Raw genomic sequence first — 22,906 nt, forward strand, 5'->3', positions numbered from 1 at the left:
CACTCAAATGAAAAATACCTTCACCTATTGGTCTCTTCTCCTTTTCTTGTTTACTTCTTCTTCCTCCTCTTTTTCCCCTTTTATTGATCTTTCTACATTGTGTGTGGGATTGTAATCCCACCCTAAAAAAGGGTTGGGTATTGGAGATTCTTGGCAATGTTGTTCCAATGGTGAATACCTATTGTATGTGGGTACATTATATTGTTGGTTTTCAAATTTTCTATATGCTTGTGGTCTATGACCAGGGGATTTGTAATAATTAGGCTTATAGCCTTGTGAGTTCCTAGGTGGATATCCCTGTGGTCTCCTATATTGAGTGCCTCTATAACCATGATTATAATATGGTATGTAACCTGGATGTGGAAACCTGGGTGGTTCTCTATTCTGAGTTTGGGAATAATCAGGGTGCTTCCAATTACTCTGATTATATACATATTGAGATGGTATAAAATCCTTTTTATAGACAGATGTTTTTTTATTATTAGGTCTATTTGGAGTATAATTTTTTGGTGTTATAAATCCTATGGATCTCTTTACTGGAGAGCCAATTTTTTCCATCTGTTTGATCGGTGTGTTTTCTGTAGATGTTATCACTTTATTAGGATCCTTATTTTGCCACTTGGACACTTATTTTTGACTATAATCCTGAATTACTCTGTGATATTTCTTCTTCTTTTTATTTTTATTCTCTGAATCTTTGTTTTTAACATTTTTATTTAATGCATTTATATATTTAGAAAATTCAGGGTGATCTTTAAATGTTTCCACTTTCTCCACTTGTTCTTTCAGATTTATTTCTATTTTTCTCATTTTTTTTGTTTCCTTTTTGTAAGAAACACTAATAATTCTAGACTTTTTTCACTGAAAAAATTATACCATTCAACTTTATCTTCCTCCTCCAATAATCCATCTGCAATGGGTAAATCCCATCTTAATTGTCTTGGTATTATTTTTTCCTTTATATATTTCTCCATGGTTATAATATCCCACCATGTATTTATTTTTTTATCCATGATGTGTCCTACTCATCTAAATAAATTGTTAATAGTGATATCAGCCTTATCATCTGCTTTAAAAATATTCTCTATATCCAAATTTCTATTCTCTAAATAAGTGAAGACCTCCATTATGTCTACCAGCAAGTTAGTGAGTCAAATAGAACAATAAATATGTGTGTGTAACTTGCGAGCCACTAAAATATTCCTCTGGATCGCTAACATTTATCACATACTCAAACTGTGTAAAAAGACCATATAACAAAAATGTTGCGCTCCCAATCTCCAACAAACTATAAATTGATAACATCAAATTAAATATCCGTAAAAGCCAAGAAATAATATAACATAAATAAATAAATGGATTTCAAATTAATAAATGTGATATAAATCAAACAAAAATTAGTCCCATTATTCAAATAATAATCCAAAAGAATTTGTGATGACGTGATCCAAACACACCAATTCTAACTTTTCGTGAATCCTTATATCATTAAAGATGTGCTCTCACCTCCTTGCAAGCCTAACAGATAGGCTTTATACACTTTTTGTTCACATACTGTATGTGGAACCTGCTAGAATTTGCTGCAGCATAGAATGGATGTTGGATACCTCCTATGTACTCCACAATGCTTCTCGCCTTATACACTCGTTATCCCTGCAGGGATCATTCCCTCCTTCAGCTGCTCAGGATCCCCTGCTCACTCCTCTTAGATGTTCCTCAGTGTCATGAAGCAAAAAAGAAATGTGGACATAGTGCTTTATCCTTATAAAACTTTCCTTTATTTAAATGCTCAATATATGCACTCACATTGAATATAACTAAAACGCGCTTGTGTATAAAAATCCTTTGCCTGTGTGTGCCGCACAGCGTGTATACTCGCCGTTTGCTTTCTGATGCCGAGTGACATCGTAGCCCCACCCCTACGCGTTACACCATAGGTCATGTGGCTTCATCAGGGATTTGTAATTGGACGGTCACTGCACTCATACAGCTTAATATATCCCATCTCCGCCATTTTCCCGGAGACAATATGGGAGCGGCCATCTTTATGGGGCCGAAAAACATTGCTAATAGCACAGGAAATTCATTGTTTGATACATTTGTTTCAATGATACAAATAACTAGGTATCACTCGGCCAGATAGATACAACAGCGATAACTTACGTCTCACACAGGCTGAATATCTCTATAAGCAACAAATAATCACATTCAATTAAAAACAATAATTAAAATTAATATAAAAATAATAAATGATAACATATAGCATTATTTCTAATGCGGTAAGTTTTAAAACTAATGAGATTAATTTAAAATTTATCTTTAATTAAATCCCATTATTCATATTAAACCTGGGGACAATCCCTCACGGTCTCATTATAAATGATATTATTTAATTATCTAGTGGCTCTTTACATAAAAAACTATATAATGAAACCTGCTAACACAAATAGCTCTGGTCTTATTTATAAATCACTGATAAAACATGAGAGATCAAAATCTTTATTCAATCCTCCTGTTGCTAAACTCCCTAATTCGTATATCCATAATGACTATTTTTTACTATTTTCCCTAATTAAATTGTGGATAGATATAGTATTTCTGTTTTTCGAGGTATCACGAGGATTATTTTAAGATTGGAATCTTTTCTATTGGATTTATTTTGGATATTCACTTAGGGAAGTTTGGACTTTATTTGGACACTCAATGGACTATTGATTTTGTATGGTTTAATTTATTTATTTAATTTGGTATATTTGCGGGTGGGATAATAGAAAGGTTGGTCCAAGATGGCGGCGGGAGTGGACGCACATCAGTGAGCTCCTGAGCTCCTGCGCTCCTGGCCCCAATCCGCCGCCATCCGGGCCGCAGCGGACCCTAGCGGGGCACCTACGACACTCCGGTCCCTGCCTGGCCACCAAGGAAGGCTACCGGGAGCTCCGGGAATCACGGCCTACCGCGCACCCGAAGCCGCAGCCTCAATTTTTGCCGCGGCCGACCCGGATCGCCGGACATCTGCCGCCGCTCCGTCAACCGGCTCCCGCCGAACTGCCTGCCTCCCCAGGGTCCTCCCCATCAGCCCTGGGTCCTCGCTGACCACCAGGAACTGGCTCGACCCCACGGTGGACTGCTGCTCTACCACCCAGCCTGCCGACCTGCCCGTCTCCCTGGAGCCCTCCCCACTGGCTCTCAGGCCACCAGCATCCAGCCGCCGGCACCCAGCTGCCACCTCGGGACACCCTGCTACCGACACCCAGCTGCCTGCACCCAGCGGCCCTGCCTGGGGGCTGCTTCGGGCCGCCGAGCACCCTGCATCAACCGGCACCCAGCCCCAGACCAGGGACCTCTCCAGGCCTCCCGAGAACCGCGACGACGCCGCACCTCCGCCACCCGCATCAAGAGGGTAAGCCTCCACTACCAGTTCCCTCCCTCCGGGTACCACGCGGCCGGGCACCTACCACCGAACAGCCCAAGCCCTGTCCAATCCGGCGGAGTCAAGCCTGCCACGCGGCCCTACCGCTCCCACCGACGCTGGGCCCCTAGCACCCTCATTCGCTGGCCCGCAACATCCACTTGCGCTGTCCACTTCACCCACGGACGCCGAGCCCTACTGCAACTAGCCCACTCCACCTCCAGACGTCGGTCCACACCACCTCCTGCCGACGGCCCTTCAACACCTCCTGACGCCAGGCCCTTCAGCACCTTCAGCGCCTCCCGACGCCGAGCCCTCAGCACCTGGCCCACAACATCCGCCTGCGCTGGCTCACTTCGCCCACGGACGCCGAGCCCTACTACAAATACCAACGCCTAGCCCACTCCACCTCCAGACGTCGATCCACACCACCTACACCACCTCCCGACACCGGCCTAAACCACCTCCTGACGCCGGCCTACGCCACCTCCTGACGCCGGGCCTTCTGCACCCCTGATGCCGGGCCTTCTGCACCCCTGATGCCGGGACTTTAGCACCCCTGACGCCAGGCCTTCAGCACCCCTGACGCCGGGCCCTCAGCACCTCCTGACGCCGGGCCCTCAGCACCTCCTGCCGCCGGGTCCTCTGCGCCTCCTGACACCGGGTCCTCTGCTACTCCTGACGCAAGGCCCTCAACACCTCCTGACATCGGGCCCTCATCACCTCCCGAAGCTGTGCACTCAACGCCTCCCGACGCCGGGCCTCCAGTACCCCTGACGCCGGGCCCACATCGCCTCCTATCACCGCGTCCCACGGCTCGTCCAGCCGCCGCACCACTGTGCCCACTGACGCCGTGCCACAACACCCGTGGATGCCGGCTTACAGCACCCACAGACTGCAACCAGCCAGCTGCGGCCACAGCTGCCCACCACTCCTTCTCCCCTCCTACGATTGGTCACTGATGAACTCCGACACGGCATAACGGACTCTACCCATCCTCATGTCCTGACCGAAACCTCCCTCCTCTCCGACCCGATCAGAATTCTGTCCACCCTAGCATGCCACCTGCACTCCTCCTCGTTCTCCTCTCCTCCATCCCCAATCTTGCCTCCCTCTACCCCCCTACTCCCCCAAAACACCTCTACATCGCACCCTCACTTCTTCCCTCCCCCTTCTACGGCTCTCACCACCTCCTCCTATTACTCCACTCCCCCGCCAACACACAAGCCACCACCAACCGACCCTCGCGCTCCTGCACCTCCCATTCCCATGCCACCTTCCTCACCCTCCTCCTTCTCCTAACCTCCTTCTCCTGACATCTCCCCGAACCCTGGCCCTCCATCTCCCCACTCCCCCACCCGGCACCCCCCTACACACGCCAACCACCGCAACCCCCTCAATCTCATATCTGTCCCCCTCCTCCCCACATCCACCCCTCCCCTCTCGGTTGCACTCCTGAACGCCCGTTCGGTTTGCAACAAGCTCACCGCCATCCATGACCTCTTTTGTCTCCCACTCCCTCAACCTCCTAGTGGTTACCGATACCTGGATCCAAGCCACTGACTCCACTTCCCCTGCTGCCCTCTCCTATGGAGGCCTCGTCTGGACCCATTCAACCAGACCGAGCGGATGCAGAGGCGGAGGGGTCGGTATGCTCCTACCACCGCTGAGCACCTTCCAGGTCCTCCCTAACCCTCCCTCCTTATCCTTCTCCTCCATCGAGGCCCACTGCATCCGGCTCTTCTCTCCCACCCCCCTACGGATTGCGGTAATCTATAAGCCTCCTGGCTCTGTATTCCCCTTCCTTGACGACTTTGCCGCCTGGCTTCCCTTCTTCCTCTCCTCCGAGCTACCGACCATCATCCTAGGCGACTTCAATATCCCAATCAACGCCAATAGCCCGGCTACTTCCCACCTCCTCCTTCTAACCTCCTCCTTCGCGCTCACACAGCACACCCAGTCCTCCACCCACTCCAACGGAAACATCCTGGACCTTGTTTTCTCCCACCTCTGCACCCCCCACGACTTCACTAACACCCCCTTACCTCTCTCTGACCACCACCTCCTCACATTCTCCATCTCCCCCTCCCTCAACTCCCCCCCCCGAAGAAGCGTCTAACCATCACCCGCAACCTCCGCAATCTGAACCCGACCCATCTGCACCCAGCAGCTGACCGTCTGTATGACAACATCCTCCCTCTGTCATGCCCTGACCTGGCCACTACTGCATACAACGACTCACTGCTAGCTGCCCTTGACTCCCTGGCACCCCTAACCAGTCGTAGCATTAGACCCCGACCGCTTCAACCCTGGCAAAATGACCACACAAAATGCCTCAAACGATGCAGTTGCGCACTGGAGCGCTTATGGCGCAAAACCAGATCCCCTCCCGCGTTCTCCCTCTATAAAGCCACCTACCTCGCCTACACTACCTCCCTCCACTCCGCCAAGCAAGCCTATTTCATAACCCTTATCCACACCCTCTCCACCTGTCCTCATCGGCTCTTCTCCACTTTCAAATCCCTGCTCTCTCCACCCCCACCCAGCACCTCACTCACCGCCCACGAGATTGCCACTCACTTCCAGAACAAGATTGACGCAATCCGTAAGGACATTGTTAACTTACAATCCACCTCTCCACCCAGCCTCCCGCCCTCCTCCAACCCACCTACCCTCCCCTCCCCAGACCTCATAGCCGCACTACCCCCCACTATACCCAATGCCCCGCACTCCATGACCTCCCCAACACTCCGCTCCTTCAGCCCAACTACCTCTGAGGAGATCTCTAAGGTCTTCTCTGAAGCCTGCCTCACCACCTGCCCCCTGGACCCTATCCCCTCACAGCTCCTCCAGTCACCCCCCCCTCCATCATCCACTCCCTCACCCACATCTTCAATCTCTCCCTCTCCACAGGCACCTTCCCCTACCCTCTAAAGCACGCACACATCACCCCCATACTCAAAAAACCCTCCTTTGACCCCACTAACCTTAACAACCTTAGACCCATCTCCTTGTTGCCCTTCACTTCCAAGCTCCTTGAGCACCTGGTCTACAATCGCCTAAGCACCCACCTCACTGATAACAACCTCCTTGACCCCCTACAGTCTGGCTTCTGCCCCCTGCACTCCACTGAAACCACCCTACTTAAAATCACCAATGACCTGCTAACTGCCAAAGCCAATGGCCACTATTCTATCCTCCTGCTCCTTGACCTCTCCGCGGCCTTCGACACTGTTGACCACCCTCTCCTCCTTGCCAAACTGAACTCCCTTGGCATCAAGGACGCTGCTCTCTCCTGGTTCACCTCCTACCTTTCCCAACGCTTCTTTAGTGTCACCTACAACACTGCCACCTCCCCCTCTCTGTCGGGGTCCCCCAAGGCTCTGTCCTTGGGCCCCTCCTCTTCTCCATCTATACCTCCTCCCTTGGCAAACTTATTCACTCCCACGGCTTCAATTACCACCTCTATGCTGACGACACCCAAATTTACCTCTCCACCCCCCACCTCAACACCTCACTCTCTGCCCGCATCGCCCTCCTCCTAAACGACATATCAGACTGGATGTCGCTCCACTTCCTCAAACTTAACATATCCAAAACCGAGCTCCTGGTCTTCCCCCCCCCGTGCCCCCCCGTCCTCTCCATCACTACTAACAACGCCACCATCTCTCCCACCCCACACGCCAAAGTCCTGGGTGTCACCCTGGACTCCCACCTCTCCTTCCTACCCCACATCCAACTGCTATCTAGATCTTGCAGGCTCCACCTCCGCAACATCTCCAAGATACGCACATTCCTCACCCCAGACACCACCAAACAACTCGTACACTCCCTCATCATCTCACGCCTGGACTATTGCAACTCCCTTCTCACTGGCCTACCCAAATGAATGCTATCCCCACTCCAGTCGATCCTAAACTCAGCGGCCAGACTCATCCACCTCACCAAGCGCTCCAAATCTGCCAATCCCTTCATTGGCTCCCGATTGCCCAACGCATCAAGTTCAAGCTGCTAACCCTGACCTACAAGGCCACTCACAATGCCGCCCCGAACTACATAACTGACCTGATACCCAGATACTACCCTACCCGTGCCCTCTGCTCCTCACAGGACCTCCTGCTCTCTAGCTCCCTGGTCTCCTCCTCCCACGCCCGATTGCAAGACTTCTCTAGGACCTCCCCCATCCTCTGGAACTCCCTACCCCAATCCATCAGAATGTCACCTACGCTCCTCACCTTCAGGCGCACCCTGAAAACCCTCCTCTTCAGGGAAGCCTACCCCAACCTCACCTAACACCCGACCTCACCTAACAATTAACCTCCTCCACTCCACCCACCACTCCATCCCCCACATACATCTCCTCCTGTGCCACCTTCCCCTCCCTCCTAGATTGTAAGCTTGAAAGAGCAGGGCCCTTGAACCTTTCGTGTATTGTATTGTTACTGTCTTGTCTCATGTTATGTCCCCCTGCTACTGTACAGCGCTGAGCATACCCTTTGGAGCTATATAAATACTGTATAATAATAATAATAATATTGTATTTCTACTTTCTAGGGAGAAATGTTGTAACATGACAAAATGTGGAAAATGTCAAGGGGTATGAATACCTTTTCAAGGTACTGTATTATAGCAGCCGCAACAAAGGGGTCAGTTTCACAATTACCACACATAACAAGAAAAAACAAATAAATCCAATAACTGTACCCCAGGAGAGGTGGAGAGGGAAAGAAAACCCAGATTTCCTAGGCACTCCATGCAAGGCCAAAAGGCAACCAGGAAAAGTATAAAATAATCATGATACTACATTTTTAATTGACATGTTGTATATGTAACTGGCATGGTGTTAATTGCATGCTAAATAATGTAATATATACAGAATGAGTGACGTTTTTTGGGAAACTATGAAATATCATTATCATTTTATTTTTGCACCTAGGCATTGTATAGAATAACTAGGCTTTATGCAGAACAAATACTGCTTAGGCAAAGTATGCATGAGAGCCATGGAAAGGCATGTTATTCACAAGACCTGCAGTATATGAAAACAAATAAAAAATGACATCCAAATTAAAGTACAGAACTCTCTAACTGAAAAAATACAGGAAAAAAGGGCAGCTTTGACCTATTTGTTGCAAAAAGTAAGACTAGAATGGCATTTAGAATTACACTCAATCGGCTTTTTCACACAAGATCACTTGGTAGATTGGCACTTTTTCTAACAGAAGCACCTGTCGAAATCTTGTTCATTTACAGTGGACTGAGTGATCGCAGCTGACTACAGAGGTCTTTTAGATGTATATCAAAACAAAAGAAGACATCCAAAATAAAGTTGGACTCTAAAACTGAAAAATACAAGAGAAAAAGACCAACTTTGACCTATTTGTTGCAACAAGTAAGACTAGAACAGCAATTAGACTTGCACTTAAAGTGGAGTTCCAGTCACAATCTAACTAAGGCTAAACCTACTCCCACCCCCATTTTAAACTCTTTGTAAAGAAAAGATCCATATACTTACTGGAGTTCTGGTAGATCATAAGCTTGGTAATGACATGCAATGCCAAGCTGCAGTTTCTAAAGTGAGCAAAATCCTCTCTTGAAATAAAAGAGGTAAAGACTCCAGAGAGAGAGATATCATTTTACCCCTGTGCAAATCATTAGTAAGACCTCATCTGGAATATGCAGTTCAATTTTGGGCATCAATTCACAAAAAGAATATTGCGGAACTGGAGAAAGTGCAGAGAAGGGCAACCAAACTGATAAGAGGCATGGAGGAGCTCAGCTATTTAATATATATGTTATAATGTTGTTAAATGATTCCATTTTGTTTAGCATGTTTTTCTAACACCTATGCCCCTCCTTCTTTCTTGGGACTGCCCAGCCCATTTGGGAGGGCTCAGTCTTAGTTCCACGATATATATAGAAGAGGGCACTTATGGTTTTGTTAGCTCTGAGGAAGAAGGGACCCCCCCCCCCCTTCGAAATGCGTCAGCTGAACTATGAGAGTCTCCCCTCTTGATGTGACTCGCACTTTTCTTGAACTTCAATGTTCCTTTCGGGATTTTATACACTTGTTATACTGCTTTGTTTGTGAGTATATATCTCATTTTAATAAAATCACAGTTTTTTATTGAGGTAATGCGCAAGGTTGGTGTGCTTTCTTTTTGTTTTCACTTTGCGGTACTGGTTGGGCTTCCCCAGCCTTGTTACGAGCTGCAGAACCTTTGATCCATTAGTGGATGAACTTCCTTAGTGGTCTATCCAGGCACCCACCCTTGATCTGGGTCCCTGAGTGCAGGAGGTGTTGTTTCTGTTTCCATTTACAACTCTGCCCCAAGCTACATCAGCAATCTTGTCTCCAAATGTCACCGAAACCATCTTCTCTGCTCCTCCCAAGACCTCCTCCTCTCTAGCACACTTGTCTCCTCTTCCTGCTCTCATCTCTAAGACTTCTCCAGAGCCTCTCCCATCCTGTAGAACTCCCTTTAAATGATTTTGCTGGCAGGCTTTTACAGTAGGCAGTAGTTTAAGTCTAGTATTTCAGAGCTGGACCTCAGAGGCTGACTAAAATTCCTCATTGAATGTGTCAGGATTGAGCCTGTGGAAGAGGTTCTCCTAGCATGGGCAGTGTCTGTGCCAAGTGTGGTGGTGTTACCTGGTGAGCATAGAAGTATTCCATGTCATCAAAACCTCAGTAACTGGTACATTCCCATGAGGAAAATGTTTTATTTTTTTTTAACTATTATACAGTTTTATATAGCTCCAACAGTTTGAGCAGAGCTTTACAACATGAAGGCAGACAGTACAGATATAATACAGTTCAATACAGGAGAAATCAGAGGGTCCTGCTTCTTAGAGTTTGCAATCTAAAAAAGAGTGTCAAGTGATATGAAAGGTAATAACAGTGGAGGATTAAGGAAAAAAAGTACAGATGTTAGGTGGGTGCAGGATAGGCTTCTCTGAAAAGAAGGGTTTTAAGGGATTGCCTCAAAGTGGACAGAGTAGGAGATAGTAGGACAGATTGGGGTAGGCAGTTTCATAGGATGGGAAAGCTCTTGAGAAATCCTGGAGGTGAGCAATGGAGGAAGTGACAAGGGCACTAGAGAGCAGGAGGTCTTGGGAGGAACAAAGAGAATGATTTGTTTGGAATTTTGAGGAAAGATTAACGATGTGTCTGGGGGCAAAATTGTGGATGGCTTTGTAATTTGTTGTTACCATTTTGAATGTAATTTGTTGGGTGAGTGTAAGCCAGTGGAGGGAATGGCAGAGACGGGTAGCAGATACTGAACAGTTGGTAAGGTAGATGAGCCTGCCAGCAACATTCTTAGTGGACTGAAGGGGGAATAGCTTAAGTAATGGTAAGCTAATGAGGAGTGAGTTGCCTTAGTCGAAGCAATAGATGACCAAGGAGTGAACCAGCAGATTTGTAGTGTCATTGATTAGGAAGGGGCATACTTCGGAGATCTTGCATAGGTTGAGGTGGTAGGCTTTGGACAGTGATTGAATGTGGGGAGAAAGAGGGAGTTTAGAGTCCAGGATTACACCTAGCACCCTGGCATACAGGGACAAGTTGATAGCTGTGCCGATCTCGACAGAGAAGTCAGGGAAAGGGGCACATGGGGGAGGAATAAAATTAGCTCAGTTTTGGAGAGAATGAGTTTCTGGAAGTGGTGTGACATGCAGACTGATATGTCTGTTAGTAAATTAGTGACGTGTGAGATGTATGGAATGAGCTGAGGGGTGAAGAAATAGATTTAGGTGTCATCCAAGGGCGGACTGACCATTTGGAAACTCGGGCACTGCCAGAAGGCCCGGGGTCAGTAGGGGGACCCATGAGATGCCCCTGGTACCTTTTTCATAGGCTTTTTTGAGTTTGGGCAAGGACACAGGGGCCCCATGATCCCCTATTGCCCGGGGGCCCCATGAGTTGTCAGTCCTTCCCTGGTGTCATCAGAGTAGAAATGGTATTGAAAGCCATGAGAGGCTATTAGCTGACCCAGGGAGGAGGTGTAGATCGCAAATAAAAGAGGTCCAAGGTCAGAACCTTGGAGAAGCCTGACAGTCAAAGGAAGAGGAGAGAAGGAAGTAGAATTGTAAGGTGCGGTGGGATAAGTAGGATGAAAACCAGCAAAAAGTCCTTTGAGGAGGAGGGGGTTTTCCACTGTGTCAAAAGCAACAGAGAGGTCCAGGAGTAGGAGTACAGAATGGTGTCCATTGGTTTTAGTAGATCGTTTGTAAGTTTTAGGAAAGCAGATTCTGTGGAGTGTTGAAGGCAAAATCAGGACCAAAGGGTATTAAGAAGGTTATTCTCAGTAAGGGTGTTGCTCAGTCGGTTGTAGACCAGAGGTTCAAGGAGTTTGGAGGAAAAATGGAGCAAGGAGATGGGGCATAGTTTGTAAAGATTGGTTGGGTCTAAGGAGAGCTTTTTATTTTTTTAAATTGAGCATTTTTAATTATGTTTTCCTAAAGTTTTTGTGTTTACAACAAACAATCAAACAAACCATCAACGCATACAGACAGCAAGCAGACCAGAAGGCCCCATTACGATGGAGTATGATAAATTAACAAACTTCTACAAAGTATAAGGAGGTCAAAAGTAAGCTGGTACTTGTATACTATGTATAACTCATAACAAGAGAAAAAACTTGCAGAGAATATCTAATATACATAAGCTGGTGACATGATCATACATAATATGTAATGGGTATGAAAAACAATGAAAAGCACCCAGGTAATATGAAGTAAAAATTCAAGCCATTGGTATTGGTTTTGGAAGCTTTTTATAAGGCATGTCGGGGATATGGTTTTCAGACCCCTCCATCACTTAAGTGGGAGTTTCCAGGCCATTGGGCCTCCATTTGCAGAATCTGCCTGTAAAGGGACTCCTGATGGTGATACACATCAAGGTCTTCTGAGGACCCTATCCAGACGTGACCAGAAGGTGTATAAGATCCTGACCCTATTTTGAAGCAGATGACCTGTGTTATACCTGATGAGACAGGCTAATCTCATATGCGTTGATTGATGCACTTCTGGTGAGTGCGCAATTTATTTATTTATCATCTGCCACCCCGGATTAGTTCTCCACGCAACATCATTAGGATCATATCACGTGGGCTGTGTTCATTTGGGACATTTTATTCACATTATATCCACTTTGTTCACCATTAGGTGACATATGACTTTGCACAGTATTTTGGATTTTATAAGTTTTATTGCTTAACATGCTGCATAATACATTCTAGCGCTGCACCTGATACTTACATGCTTTTTGGAAGGTTTATTTTGGTTACCTTTTTGGTGTTTCAGCAGCTATCCATTTATTTCTAGGTAGCGCTCGCATACCATTATATGTTTTTTAATATGAATATATGTATCCTCTGATAAAGTTGATTTGACCATATTCAGAAGAAAACGTTTAGGGTCATCCAACAGAACAGGGCTTTTTAAGTACAGAGGTGACTAGTGTATGTTTTAGAGAGTTGGGGAAGAAGCCAGAAAAGAGGGAGAGCTTGAAGATGTAAGTTAGAGAGTGTAGGACAGAGCCAGAGGGTGAACGTAGAAAGCGTAGTGAGGGAAAAGGGTCCAGGAGGCAGGTGGTTAGTTGTGCATTAGAAAAAAGTTAATCAGCATCATCTATTTTAGCAGGGTCGAATGAGGGAAGTAATGAGTGTAACTGTGGACATGGAATGTTAATTGGGGGAGTTATCTGTACAGTGGAGATCGTCTCATGAATTGTTTAAAAAAAAATGTTCAAGTGTTTGCCGATCACCTGGGCAGTGAGTGAGTTAGTGGATGGAGGCAGTTGAAGATGAAGTAGAGAGTTAAAGGTACAGAAGTGTTGATGGGGACTGGATGAGAAGGTGTTAATGAGAGTGATAAAATAGGTCTGCTTGGCAATGTGGAGGCAGGAATTGTATTTTTGAAGTGCAGATTTATATTCGTTGAAATCTTTCTGGGACTTAGCCTTACGCCACAGATGCTCAAGAGCACGACTGCATTTTTGAGACCTCTGGTGTCATCTGTTTACCAAGGTTGTAAGGGTAGGGTCCTGAATTTGTGTGTAGTGAGAAGGTGAGTGCATTCAGGGAGGATGACAGTGAACTGTTGTAAACATAAGTGGCTAGGTTGGGGCAGGACAGGGAAGAGATTTTGCCATAGAGGTGGTCAGCAGCAGAGTAGAGAAGAGAAGGGATAAGGTGGTGAAGGTTTCTAACCTAACTGTTAGGCGCCTGGAAGGAGATAAGGTGGAAAACAGGGAGAGAGTAAAACTATTTATTAAGATAGTGATCAGACAGAGGAAAGGGATTGTTGGAGAGGTTGCACGGAGTGCATAAGTGGCAGAAAACAAGGTTGAGGGTGTTGCCATCAGAGTAAGTAGAAGCATGTATCTATTGCTTCAGATCATAAGAAGTTGTACTGGGGAGTTTAGATGTAGCAGGAGCGTTCTTATTAACAGGGAAGTTGAAGTCACTGAGAAAGATTGTGGGAATTTCAGAAGAAAGAAAGTAGGATAGCCAGGCAGACAAGTCATCAAGGAAGGTTGATACTGGTCCAAGCAGGGGCGGATTGACAACTCATAGGGCCCCCGGGCAATAGGGGATCATGGGGCCCCTGTGTCCTTGCCTAAACTCAAAAAAGCCTATGGAAAAGGTACCAGGGGCATCTCATGGGGCCCCCTACTGACCCCGGGCCCTTGGGCACTGCCCGAGTTTCCAAATGGTCAGTCCGCCCCTGGGTCCAAGGGACTGGTAGATCACAGCAATGCTTAAAAAAACTTGGGAAAATAGACTAATAGAGTGTGCCCAAATGAGGAGAGAGACAGAGAGGAAAGTGAGTGAAGTACCTGCTTTGTAGGGATAGGAGGATTCCCACTACATCTCCCTTCCGTCCACTGGGTCTGGGAAAGTGAGTCCAGAGAAGGCCACCATTAGGAGAGGGAAGCAGGAGAAGCAGTGTCGGATTCATAAAGACAGGTTTCAATAACAGCATGCAGAATAAAGGACTTAGTGATAAAGGGGTCATGGGCAGAGGTGAGTTTGTTACAGACAGAGTGAGCATCCTAAAAGGCACAGGAGAAGGGGAGGCTGGTTTTGGGAAGAGGAGGGATTGAAACTAAATTCTGTTGATCGCAGCTGCTGCCAGAGGGCATGGGATGATGGGTGCATTGTGTTCTTAAGTGACTGTGGTGTAAAACCAAATCCCTGCAGGATTTCACGCTATACAAATCTGCCCTCCTAAAATACAACTTCTACCTCCATGCTGCCAAATAAACTGTCACTCTTATTAATACCTTGTCATCCAGTCCTCATCGCGCTTCTTTACCTTTAACTTTCTGCTCCCCCATCCCCTCTACCCACTAACTTATTCACTGCCCAAGAGATTGCCAATTACTTCAAAAACAAGATTAATGTAATTCATGAGGACACCTCCACTGTATGGATATCCTCCCTACTTAACATATCCTTTCTAACAGCACATTTATCACTCTTCTTTTGAACTGGCTACTACTGAAGATGTTACCAAACCTTTCTCAGACACCCACCTAACGAATTGTCCCCTGGATCCTTTTCACTCACAACTATTATGGTGACACTCTTCTTCTATTCTATGCTCTCTCACTCACGTAAATCTCTCCCTATCTACTAGCATCTTCATCTCCCCTCTAAAGCATGCACAGATCACCCCCATATTTTAAAAGCTCTTACTGGACACCACCAACATCAAAAACTTAAAACCTACCTCCTTGCTCCCATTCACCTCTAAACTTTTAGAACATTTAGTCTTACAGCCGTATAAGCTCGTATCGCACTGAAAACAACCTTCTTGAACCCTTACAGACCGGCGTTCGCTCACAGCACTTCACAGAAACTTCAAAAATATAGTAAACTTGATTACCCTCTAATCAGTATTAGTGTATAAACATAAAGTCCAAAACCCAAAAAATGAAACAAAAAAAACAAAAACCATCCAAAAAAAAAAAAACAAAAAGTCCAAAATAAAGTCCCAAATTATTATTTCAAAATCCCTGTTGAAAAAGTCCGGATGTGACGAAACGCGTCCGGGGCACGTGACGTGGTGACGTAGTGACGCTCTTCCGGAAGTGCGGCGACGGCCATTTTTGATCCTGGTACATGCGGCTGTGGCTTCCTGGAATCCTCATGGGGCTTTGAGGTACTGGGGACTTACCACAGGCAATCGGTTCCCCCTCGGGAGTGAGATAGTGTGGAATCTATACACTTATGAGGAGAGGCAGGATTGTGAACATATCGTTTGTGATGTTGAAGCTGATGTCATCTTATTTGAATGTAAGTTGCTACAATAAAGTGCTATAGTTTTTATGATACATACTGATCCATGGTCTGTTTATGAGGTCTGTGGGAAGTGGCTGGAAAGGCTGAAGGAATATTTAAAGGTTGGAAAGAAGTACTCAGACCCTTGATACCATTCTGAGGGTAAATATGCGCTTCCTCTAGTGGTATGCAGTGGATTGACTCCTAAGGCTGAGCGATTCTCCTTTTTTCACGGTTGTGGTGGCACGTTTATATTTTTTATGTGCATGAAACACGTGTGGCACGGTTTTTTATATACCCCTTTTTTTTGAAGATATTACACATGTTGAGTTCTTTTCTTTGAGGTATATGAAGATCTGGTTTGAAGTATATCACAAAGATTTTGGAAGATATGAAGAATTAAGATATCACAGATAAAGATTTTGAAATAATAATTTGGGACTTTATTTTGGACTTTTTGTTTTTGTTTTTTGTTTGGATGGTTTTTGTTTTTTTTTGTTTCATTTTTTGGGTTTTGGACTTTATGTTTATACACTAATACTGATTAGAGGGTAATAAAGTTTACTATATTTTTGATGTTATTTGTACTTCAGGGGAAGGATTGTGTTAGTAACTTGGTGGGGATTCTATTCTGTGAAAGGATAGTGCTATTTGTTGAATATTTACTTCACAGAAACTGCTCTACTAAAACTCACTAACAATTTAATAACTGCTAAAGCCAATGGACACTACTCAGTACTCTTACTACTAGACCTCTCTGCGGCCTTTGATACTGTTGACCACCTGCTCATTCTCAATAAAATCCACGCACAAGGCCTCCAAGATTATGGACTTTCCTAGTTCTACACCTCCTCCCTTAGTCACTTGATATCCTCCCGCAGCTTCCAATGCCATCTCTACACTGATGACACTCAAATCTATTTCTCTATTCCTCACCTCACTCCTTCAGTCTCCTGTCGCATTACTAAATTACTAACTGACATATCAACATGGATGTCGTACCACTTTCTCAAGCTAAATCTCTCTAAAACTGAGCTGGTTATATTCCCCCCTGCTGGTGCTCTGCTTCATGACTTTTCTAGATCAATATTACAACTATCAGTCCCTCCCCTCATGCCAGAGTACTAGGTGTAATCCTAGACTCTGACCTATCCTTTCTGTCCCAAATCCAATCACTGTCAAAAGCTTGTAGACTTTTAACTAATTAAACCATCGAGCTACTTATTTCCTCACCTTTTGCAACTATTGCAACTCCTTTCTCATAAGCCTACCTCTACATAGGCTATCCCCTCTTCAGTCTATCATGAATGCTGCTGCCAGACTCATCTACCTAACCAACTGCTTCAATGTCCACCACCCCCTTCTTCCATTCCCTCCACTGGCTTCCGAATGCCCAGTGAACTACATTCAAAATACTAACAACAGTATTTAAAGCCATCCACAACTCTGCCCTGAGCTAGATCACCAGTTTGGTCTCTAAATATCATCCAAACTTACAAGACCTCTTGTCTCCTTCTCCCATATTCATCTCCAGGACTTCTCCAGAACCTCTCACATCCTCTTAAACTCTCTACCTCAATCTGTCCAGCTATCTCCTACTCAAGACATGCAGGCTGCCTGAAAACTCTTCAGGGAAATCTATCGCACCTTCAACAAACTGAACTTTTAGTGAAAAGGCTCACACGCCTGCGCTGCTACAGCCTGAATAAAAATAAACAAAGGAAGATTGCTGCACCCAGTCACTAAGTGTACTCTCAGTTAAAATTTATATAAACCAAGCATGTGTAGTGCACTAACTCCTCATCCAGACATATAAATGAAATTTAAAAATCCTCCAGTAATCCTATGCAAGATAAATCCACATTCCAATAAAAGTCCAACTCCCAAATCACAAAATGTCTAAATTAGTGCATTTAACAATCACTTTCCAGAAGATGTGCTTGTGCTCAAGATACTCTCCCTGCTCACCTTTAAGTTTGACCTACAAATTATAATAGGTGAAATGCATTTTTACAGAAGTGAATCCTTTCATGTGGCGATGAATCCAAAATTTCTTCACTCAATCACGACTCCATAAACGTGTATATAAAACACAAAAACATATATCATAGTGCAACACCGTTTAAATGAAAACTAATGGTTGAGTGCACAAAACCTATACACTCACATTACAGCAAAACACACCGTGCTCCACAACAGTGTTGTAAAGTGTTCACTCCATCCAACATATACAGAAGTGCTTACCATCACCAATGAGTGTGCCATGCACTCACCTTCTTCCTTGACCCATATATCATATAGGTCATAAGCACTATAAACGTTGCTAAATCTTTTGCTTGTCCACCACTATCCCTTAGTAGCTATTTCCTTGCTACTGGCCCTTTAAGAGACCAGATTTCAACTTCCCACTGGGATGGTAAATGTAATAGTGCAACCCCATAAAAAAGATTTCCTTTATTAAGCTATTAAAATCCACTCACAAAGTGCAAAGCAGTGAAGGCATGTAATTCCAATGACAAAAATGGTTCCTGTCACCACACTTCCTGGTTTGCGCAATACTGGAAGTGATGTCACTAGGCTCCACCCACACATCACATCACTGGTCACTCGACTTCCTCAGGAAAGTGATTGTTAAACGCATTCATTTGGATATTCTGGGATTTGGGAGTTAGACTTTTATTGGTGTGTGAATTTATCTTGCATGGGATTACTGGATGATTTTTTTATTTCATTTATATGTCTGGATGAGGAGTTAGTGCACTACACATTCTTGGTTTAAACTGAACTTTTAACTCTTCTATCACATCCCTCACAGTTATAACCTGTTGTACCACTTGCCCCATCCTATTAGATTGTAAGCTCTTATGAGCAGGGCACTCTTAACCCTCATGTTGGCGCTATATAAATCCTGCAATAATAATAATAATAGTGCTATGATGAAGCTACAATAATAAGAAGTGCCTATCCGATTGTATAAGTATTGTATTAATTAACTGTCAATTAGCTGCCAAATATGCCTAGGTTATAATGTCCAGAATGTAGACTGGTTACACTACATCTCCTAAAGGGGAATATGCATAATATCAATATCATGTCAGATGTATTTCAAATGTGATTATGTTCTGTGTAATAGTATGTTGGTTTTTGGATTGTAAAACCATGTCATCTGGCAAACTTAATATAGTTAGAAAAATAGCATTAGTAGACAACACTTTGAAGAATAATCAAACACATAAGCATTCCTACATTACACCCCTCCTAATTCTTTTGATTAAGTGAAGTTGGCTTAGTGACACTCTCTAGAAGGTCTCATCACTTCCATCAAATATAAAAGACTCTTCACAACTATGTATAGTTTCAGAAACTACACTTAAGAGTTCAACATACGCTTGTCTCCCTCTGGATGTAAGCTTATTATACATATCAATATCACATGTATACATGGGCTCTTAATTATTTTTTCATTACCAGTTCAGATCTCCAACAGGCACAATTAATTTTGGATAGTGCTAAGTTTTGTTTAGCATTACTTGCATTTGATAATGAATACTATTTGCAGGTTAGGGGAATGGCTATGGGTGCAAGTTTTGTGCCCACTTGTGCAAGCCTAAGCATGGGGTGCTGGGAACAAAGATACATATGAAATCCCAGATTATTTATTTTGGTTACTATATAGATGATATTGTGACGGTCGCGGCGTCAGACCCCCAGCCCTTCTCACCAACTCGTGACCGAAGAACTAGCCAATCTAAAACCGTGCTGTCACGTGCATAACAATTCCGTGCTCAGCTGCACCCCGCACAAAGATTTTCCAGCTAATGGACCACAATCTATGTACCTGCAGCCTGAGAGCGATTTTTACTGGGTCAGGTTAAATACGCAATTAACCCTTCACACTACCACCACCGCCTTTTTGTAGAGAAAAGGAGGAAACTCGCCAATATTAGCAATAACACTATGATGTTTGAATAATCGTCTGTATACACAATGTCACCGCAGGCAGAGGTATACAGAGGTTTAAAAACACACAGTAGCGCTCTTCAGAGACAGGGATTCTTAGTTTGCATTAAGGAGCTTTAGAAACAGTTTAACACTTTTCAGATAATAGGATTTATTATTAAAAAGGTCAAAAGGGTGCAATAAAAATATTTACAGAAAAATATGTAGCCAATATATATATATATATATATATATATATATATATATATATATATAAATACAGAGAGCACTAACAGAACAGAGAGATAACAGAAAGAAGTTAAGAGAGGTAGAGTACTTGTCAAAAGTCCTGGGTTAAGCAGATCAAGTTTCAGGGCAAAAGGGTACCGTCTCCCAAGTTGGTTCCGATGTTAAAAGGGAGAATTCTTCAACTTCCTGCTCCAAGCATAACAGCCTTTTTCTAGGAACTCAGCAGGGTGTCTCCTTAAAGCAGAGAACCAATCGCCTCATTTGGGAAGGGGTGTTTTAGGCGGGGAACTCAGGCTATGACCAAATCCCTCCGAAGTTATACCATGGCCAATAACCTTCCCTAGGGACATGTAGCAGCCTAGCCACTAGTAGATTAATATGCAGAATCATCTGCTGAACGTCTAGATATCAAACATGCCATATTTTACTGTTCCAGCTGGCACTATATGGCTTTCTGCTCTCCTGTAGACTTCAACTAGGGGTGTAAGATATCAGACGACTCGCCTTAAACTGAGCTATCCGAATATGTGCTTTATTTTTATGTAATTATTTCCTACCTTAAGATATGAAATTATAGGGAAAAGTGGGTTTTAAATGTGATGCCTGTTTTATGGCTACCTAGGAATGCGTTTGAAGGACTGGTTTATGGCTTTACGATTATCTCAGATTGAGAAGCTAACAGACACCCGGGCACCAGCTAATTTGGGATTTATAACCATGAAGCTGTCCCGCTGTGCCTGATTGCCTGTGCACTTCTGAACCCAGCACACAGGGACCACGTGTCACTCAACAGAGAGGGAGGGGGAAGCTGATTTGGAGTAGACATGATACAAGATGGAGGATCCTTAGCAAGATGGATGACCGTGTCCATCTCTGTGTGCACAATTGCTACAGATATCATTGTCATTTGGGATGGCCACCCGTCCTCCACCCTCCTGTGGATTACTGTAACAGCAATGACATTGGACTCGCTTTCATACATCTGTGATCCAATTTCCATTGGTGTTTCTTGACTTGGAATTGGGCCATACAGAGTAACACACTACATCCATAAATACATTTAAACCAACAGCAGGCAACTAGTGTTTACATTCTCAGAGTTGCCACCATCCAGAATTTAGTGACATCCTGATAGTCCCACCAGTGTGTATGCCTCTCCTGTGTTATCTGACCTGTTTATGAACTGCCTCTTACCTCTCTGTTGGATTACAAAGTGCTGTAGAGACTTTAACTTGGCTTACCGGGGTTGGACTACAAAGTTCTCCTGTGTTATCTGACCTGTTTATGAACTGCCTCTTACCTCCCTGTTGGATTACAAAGTGCTGTAGAGACTTTAACTTTGCTCACCGGGGTTGGACTACAAAGTTCTCCTGTGTTATCTGACCTGTTTATGAACTGCCTCTTACCTCCCTGTTGGATTACAAACTGCTGTAGAGACTTTGTAATTCAGCCCCGGTGGGCAAAGTTAAAGTATTTTGGGCTCTCTCTCTGCACTACTCCCCATTGAGTGACTGTTGTCTGTTTTAATAAAGCTTTAAGTGTTTGCCATCTGCTTTGTGTGTTCTGTCCTGCCTACCCTCCGTCACACATATCTTTGCAAGCAATTGTTGGGGAGGGAAGTGGTTATCTGATGGAAACAGAACTTTGGTCTTGAAAGTTCCAGGTACAGTATGTTGTACAGGGTTTCCTGCCATGTCTGAAAAGACATCTTCTATCTAGTCTATGCTACTATTATTTCTACTGTTAGAGATGACATATAAAGCTAGGGGGATAAAAAAAAAAGGGGTATAGAAAAAAGAAGTATTGATTGGAGTATTCTAATGGCGTACCAAATTCGGCGTACTGAGCACAATAGTGCACCGCAGGTAAATTACCCTAATGGGGGGGAGATGAAGTGAGACTCGGGTTAGACAAGTAGAGATGTGAGACCATGGAACAGAGACATAGCAATAAAAGTAGTCAAACCACTGCATTCTCCAGAAGAGAAACAAACAGTATAGAGAGACCCAGGGAGCCATATCAGCAAAACATATAAGTAACTGTAACTCAAGTGGACCTGTATTGACCGGGAAGATTACGACCAGATCAGAATAGATCCTGGGGCTCAAATGATTCCATGCACAGCTCCCCTCTAGGAAGAGAAGGGAGTGTTTACAGTGTGTGTGTGTGTCCCAGCCGCCAAGAACGGGGTGAACACAGGGGGCCTAGAGATGTCATGTAGCCCACAACAGCCACCTAGGGGGGCATCCCCTCACGGTCGGCGCCAGCCAAAGTAGCGTGTCCCATGTGTGGGGAGGAGGAGGCCCGCCATCGCTAGAGCCCCAAAGTCATCTATAACCCAAAGAGTCCCCAGCCGCAACAAGGTAAAAAAAAACATACAGTGGGAAAGGTTAGGTCAGAATACATGTTATCAACAGTAATAAACCATTTTCTTGTAAACAATCAAAACATAGGTAAAACGACTGAGTTATCGGATCGCCTCTCACCACACCTGGAATCATCCAGAAGTGGGTCATCTCAAAAGAACAGTTGAAACAGTAAAGCTATGTGATCAGTCCTCCGAGGACGTCGGAGTGTTCCGGGAAGCAGGAGCAGCAGGGTTGCAAAGGCGTGATCTGCAGAACCTTTGGGGCCTTGGCTGAAGAGAGTTCTGCACTTCGTTCCAAAGAAGAGAGTCCAGACAGTTTGGCACGGTGACCGCCAGACGGTCTAGGAACTTGAACAACACTGGAAGCTGATCAGGCGAGTGCAGGTGGTACGAAGATCCTTGATGTTGAATGACCAAGTGGAAAGGATGGCCCCAACAGTAGGTCACCCCAGCTTCCCTGATAACCTCTAATAGAGGCCACAGCAGACTGCGCATCATGCGAGTCTGTCGGAAGATGTCTGGATAGATCCGGACCTAAGCTCCTCCAAAGTTAAGGGCTCCTCTGGACCAGGCCCTTAATGCTGTAGAAATTTACCTGACATAGGCCATTCCGTGGAGGTGGCAGGGTTGTGGGATCTGCATTTGTTAAAT

This window comes from Staurois parvus, unplaced genomic scaffold (genome assembly GCF_062004578.1).
Source record: "Staurois parvus isolate SC_StPar_1 unplaced genomic scaffold, SC_StPar_1.0 ptg000586l, whole genome shotgun sequence".
Classification (NCBI taxonomy): domain Eukaryota; kingdom Metazoa; phylum Chordata; class Amphibia; order Anura; family Ranidae; genus Staurois; species Staurois parvus.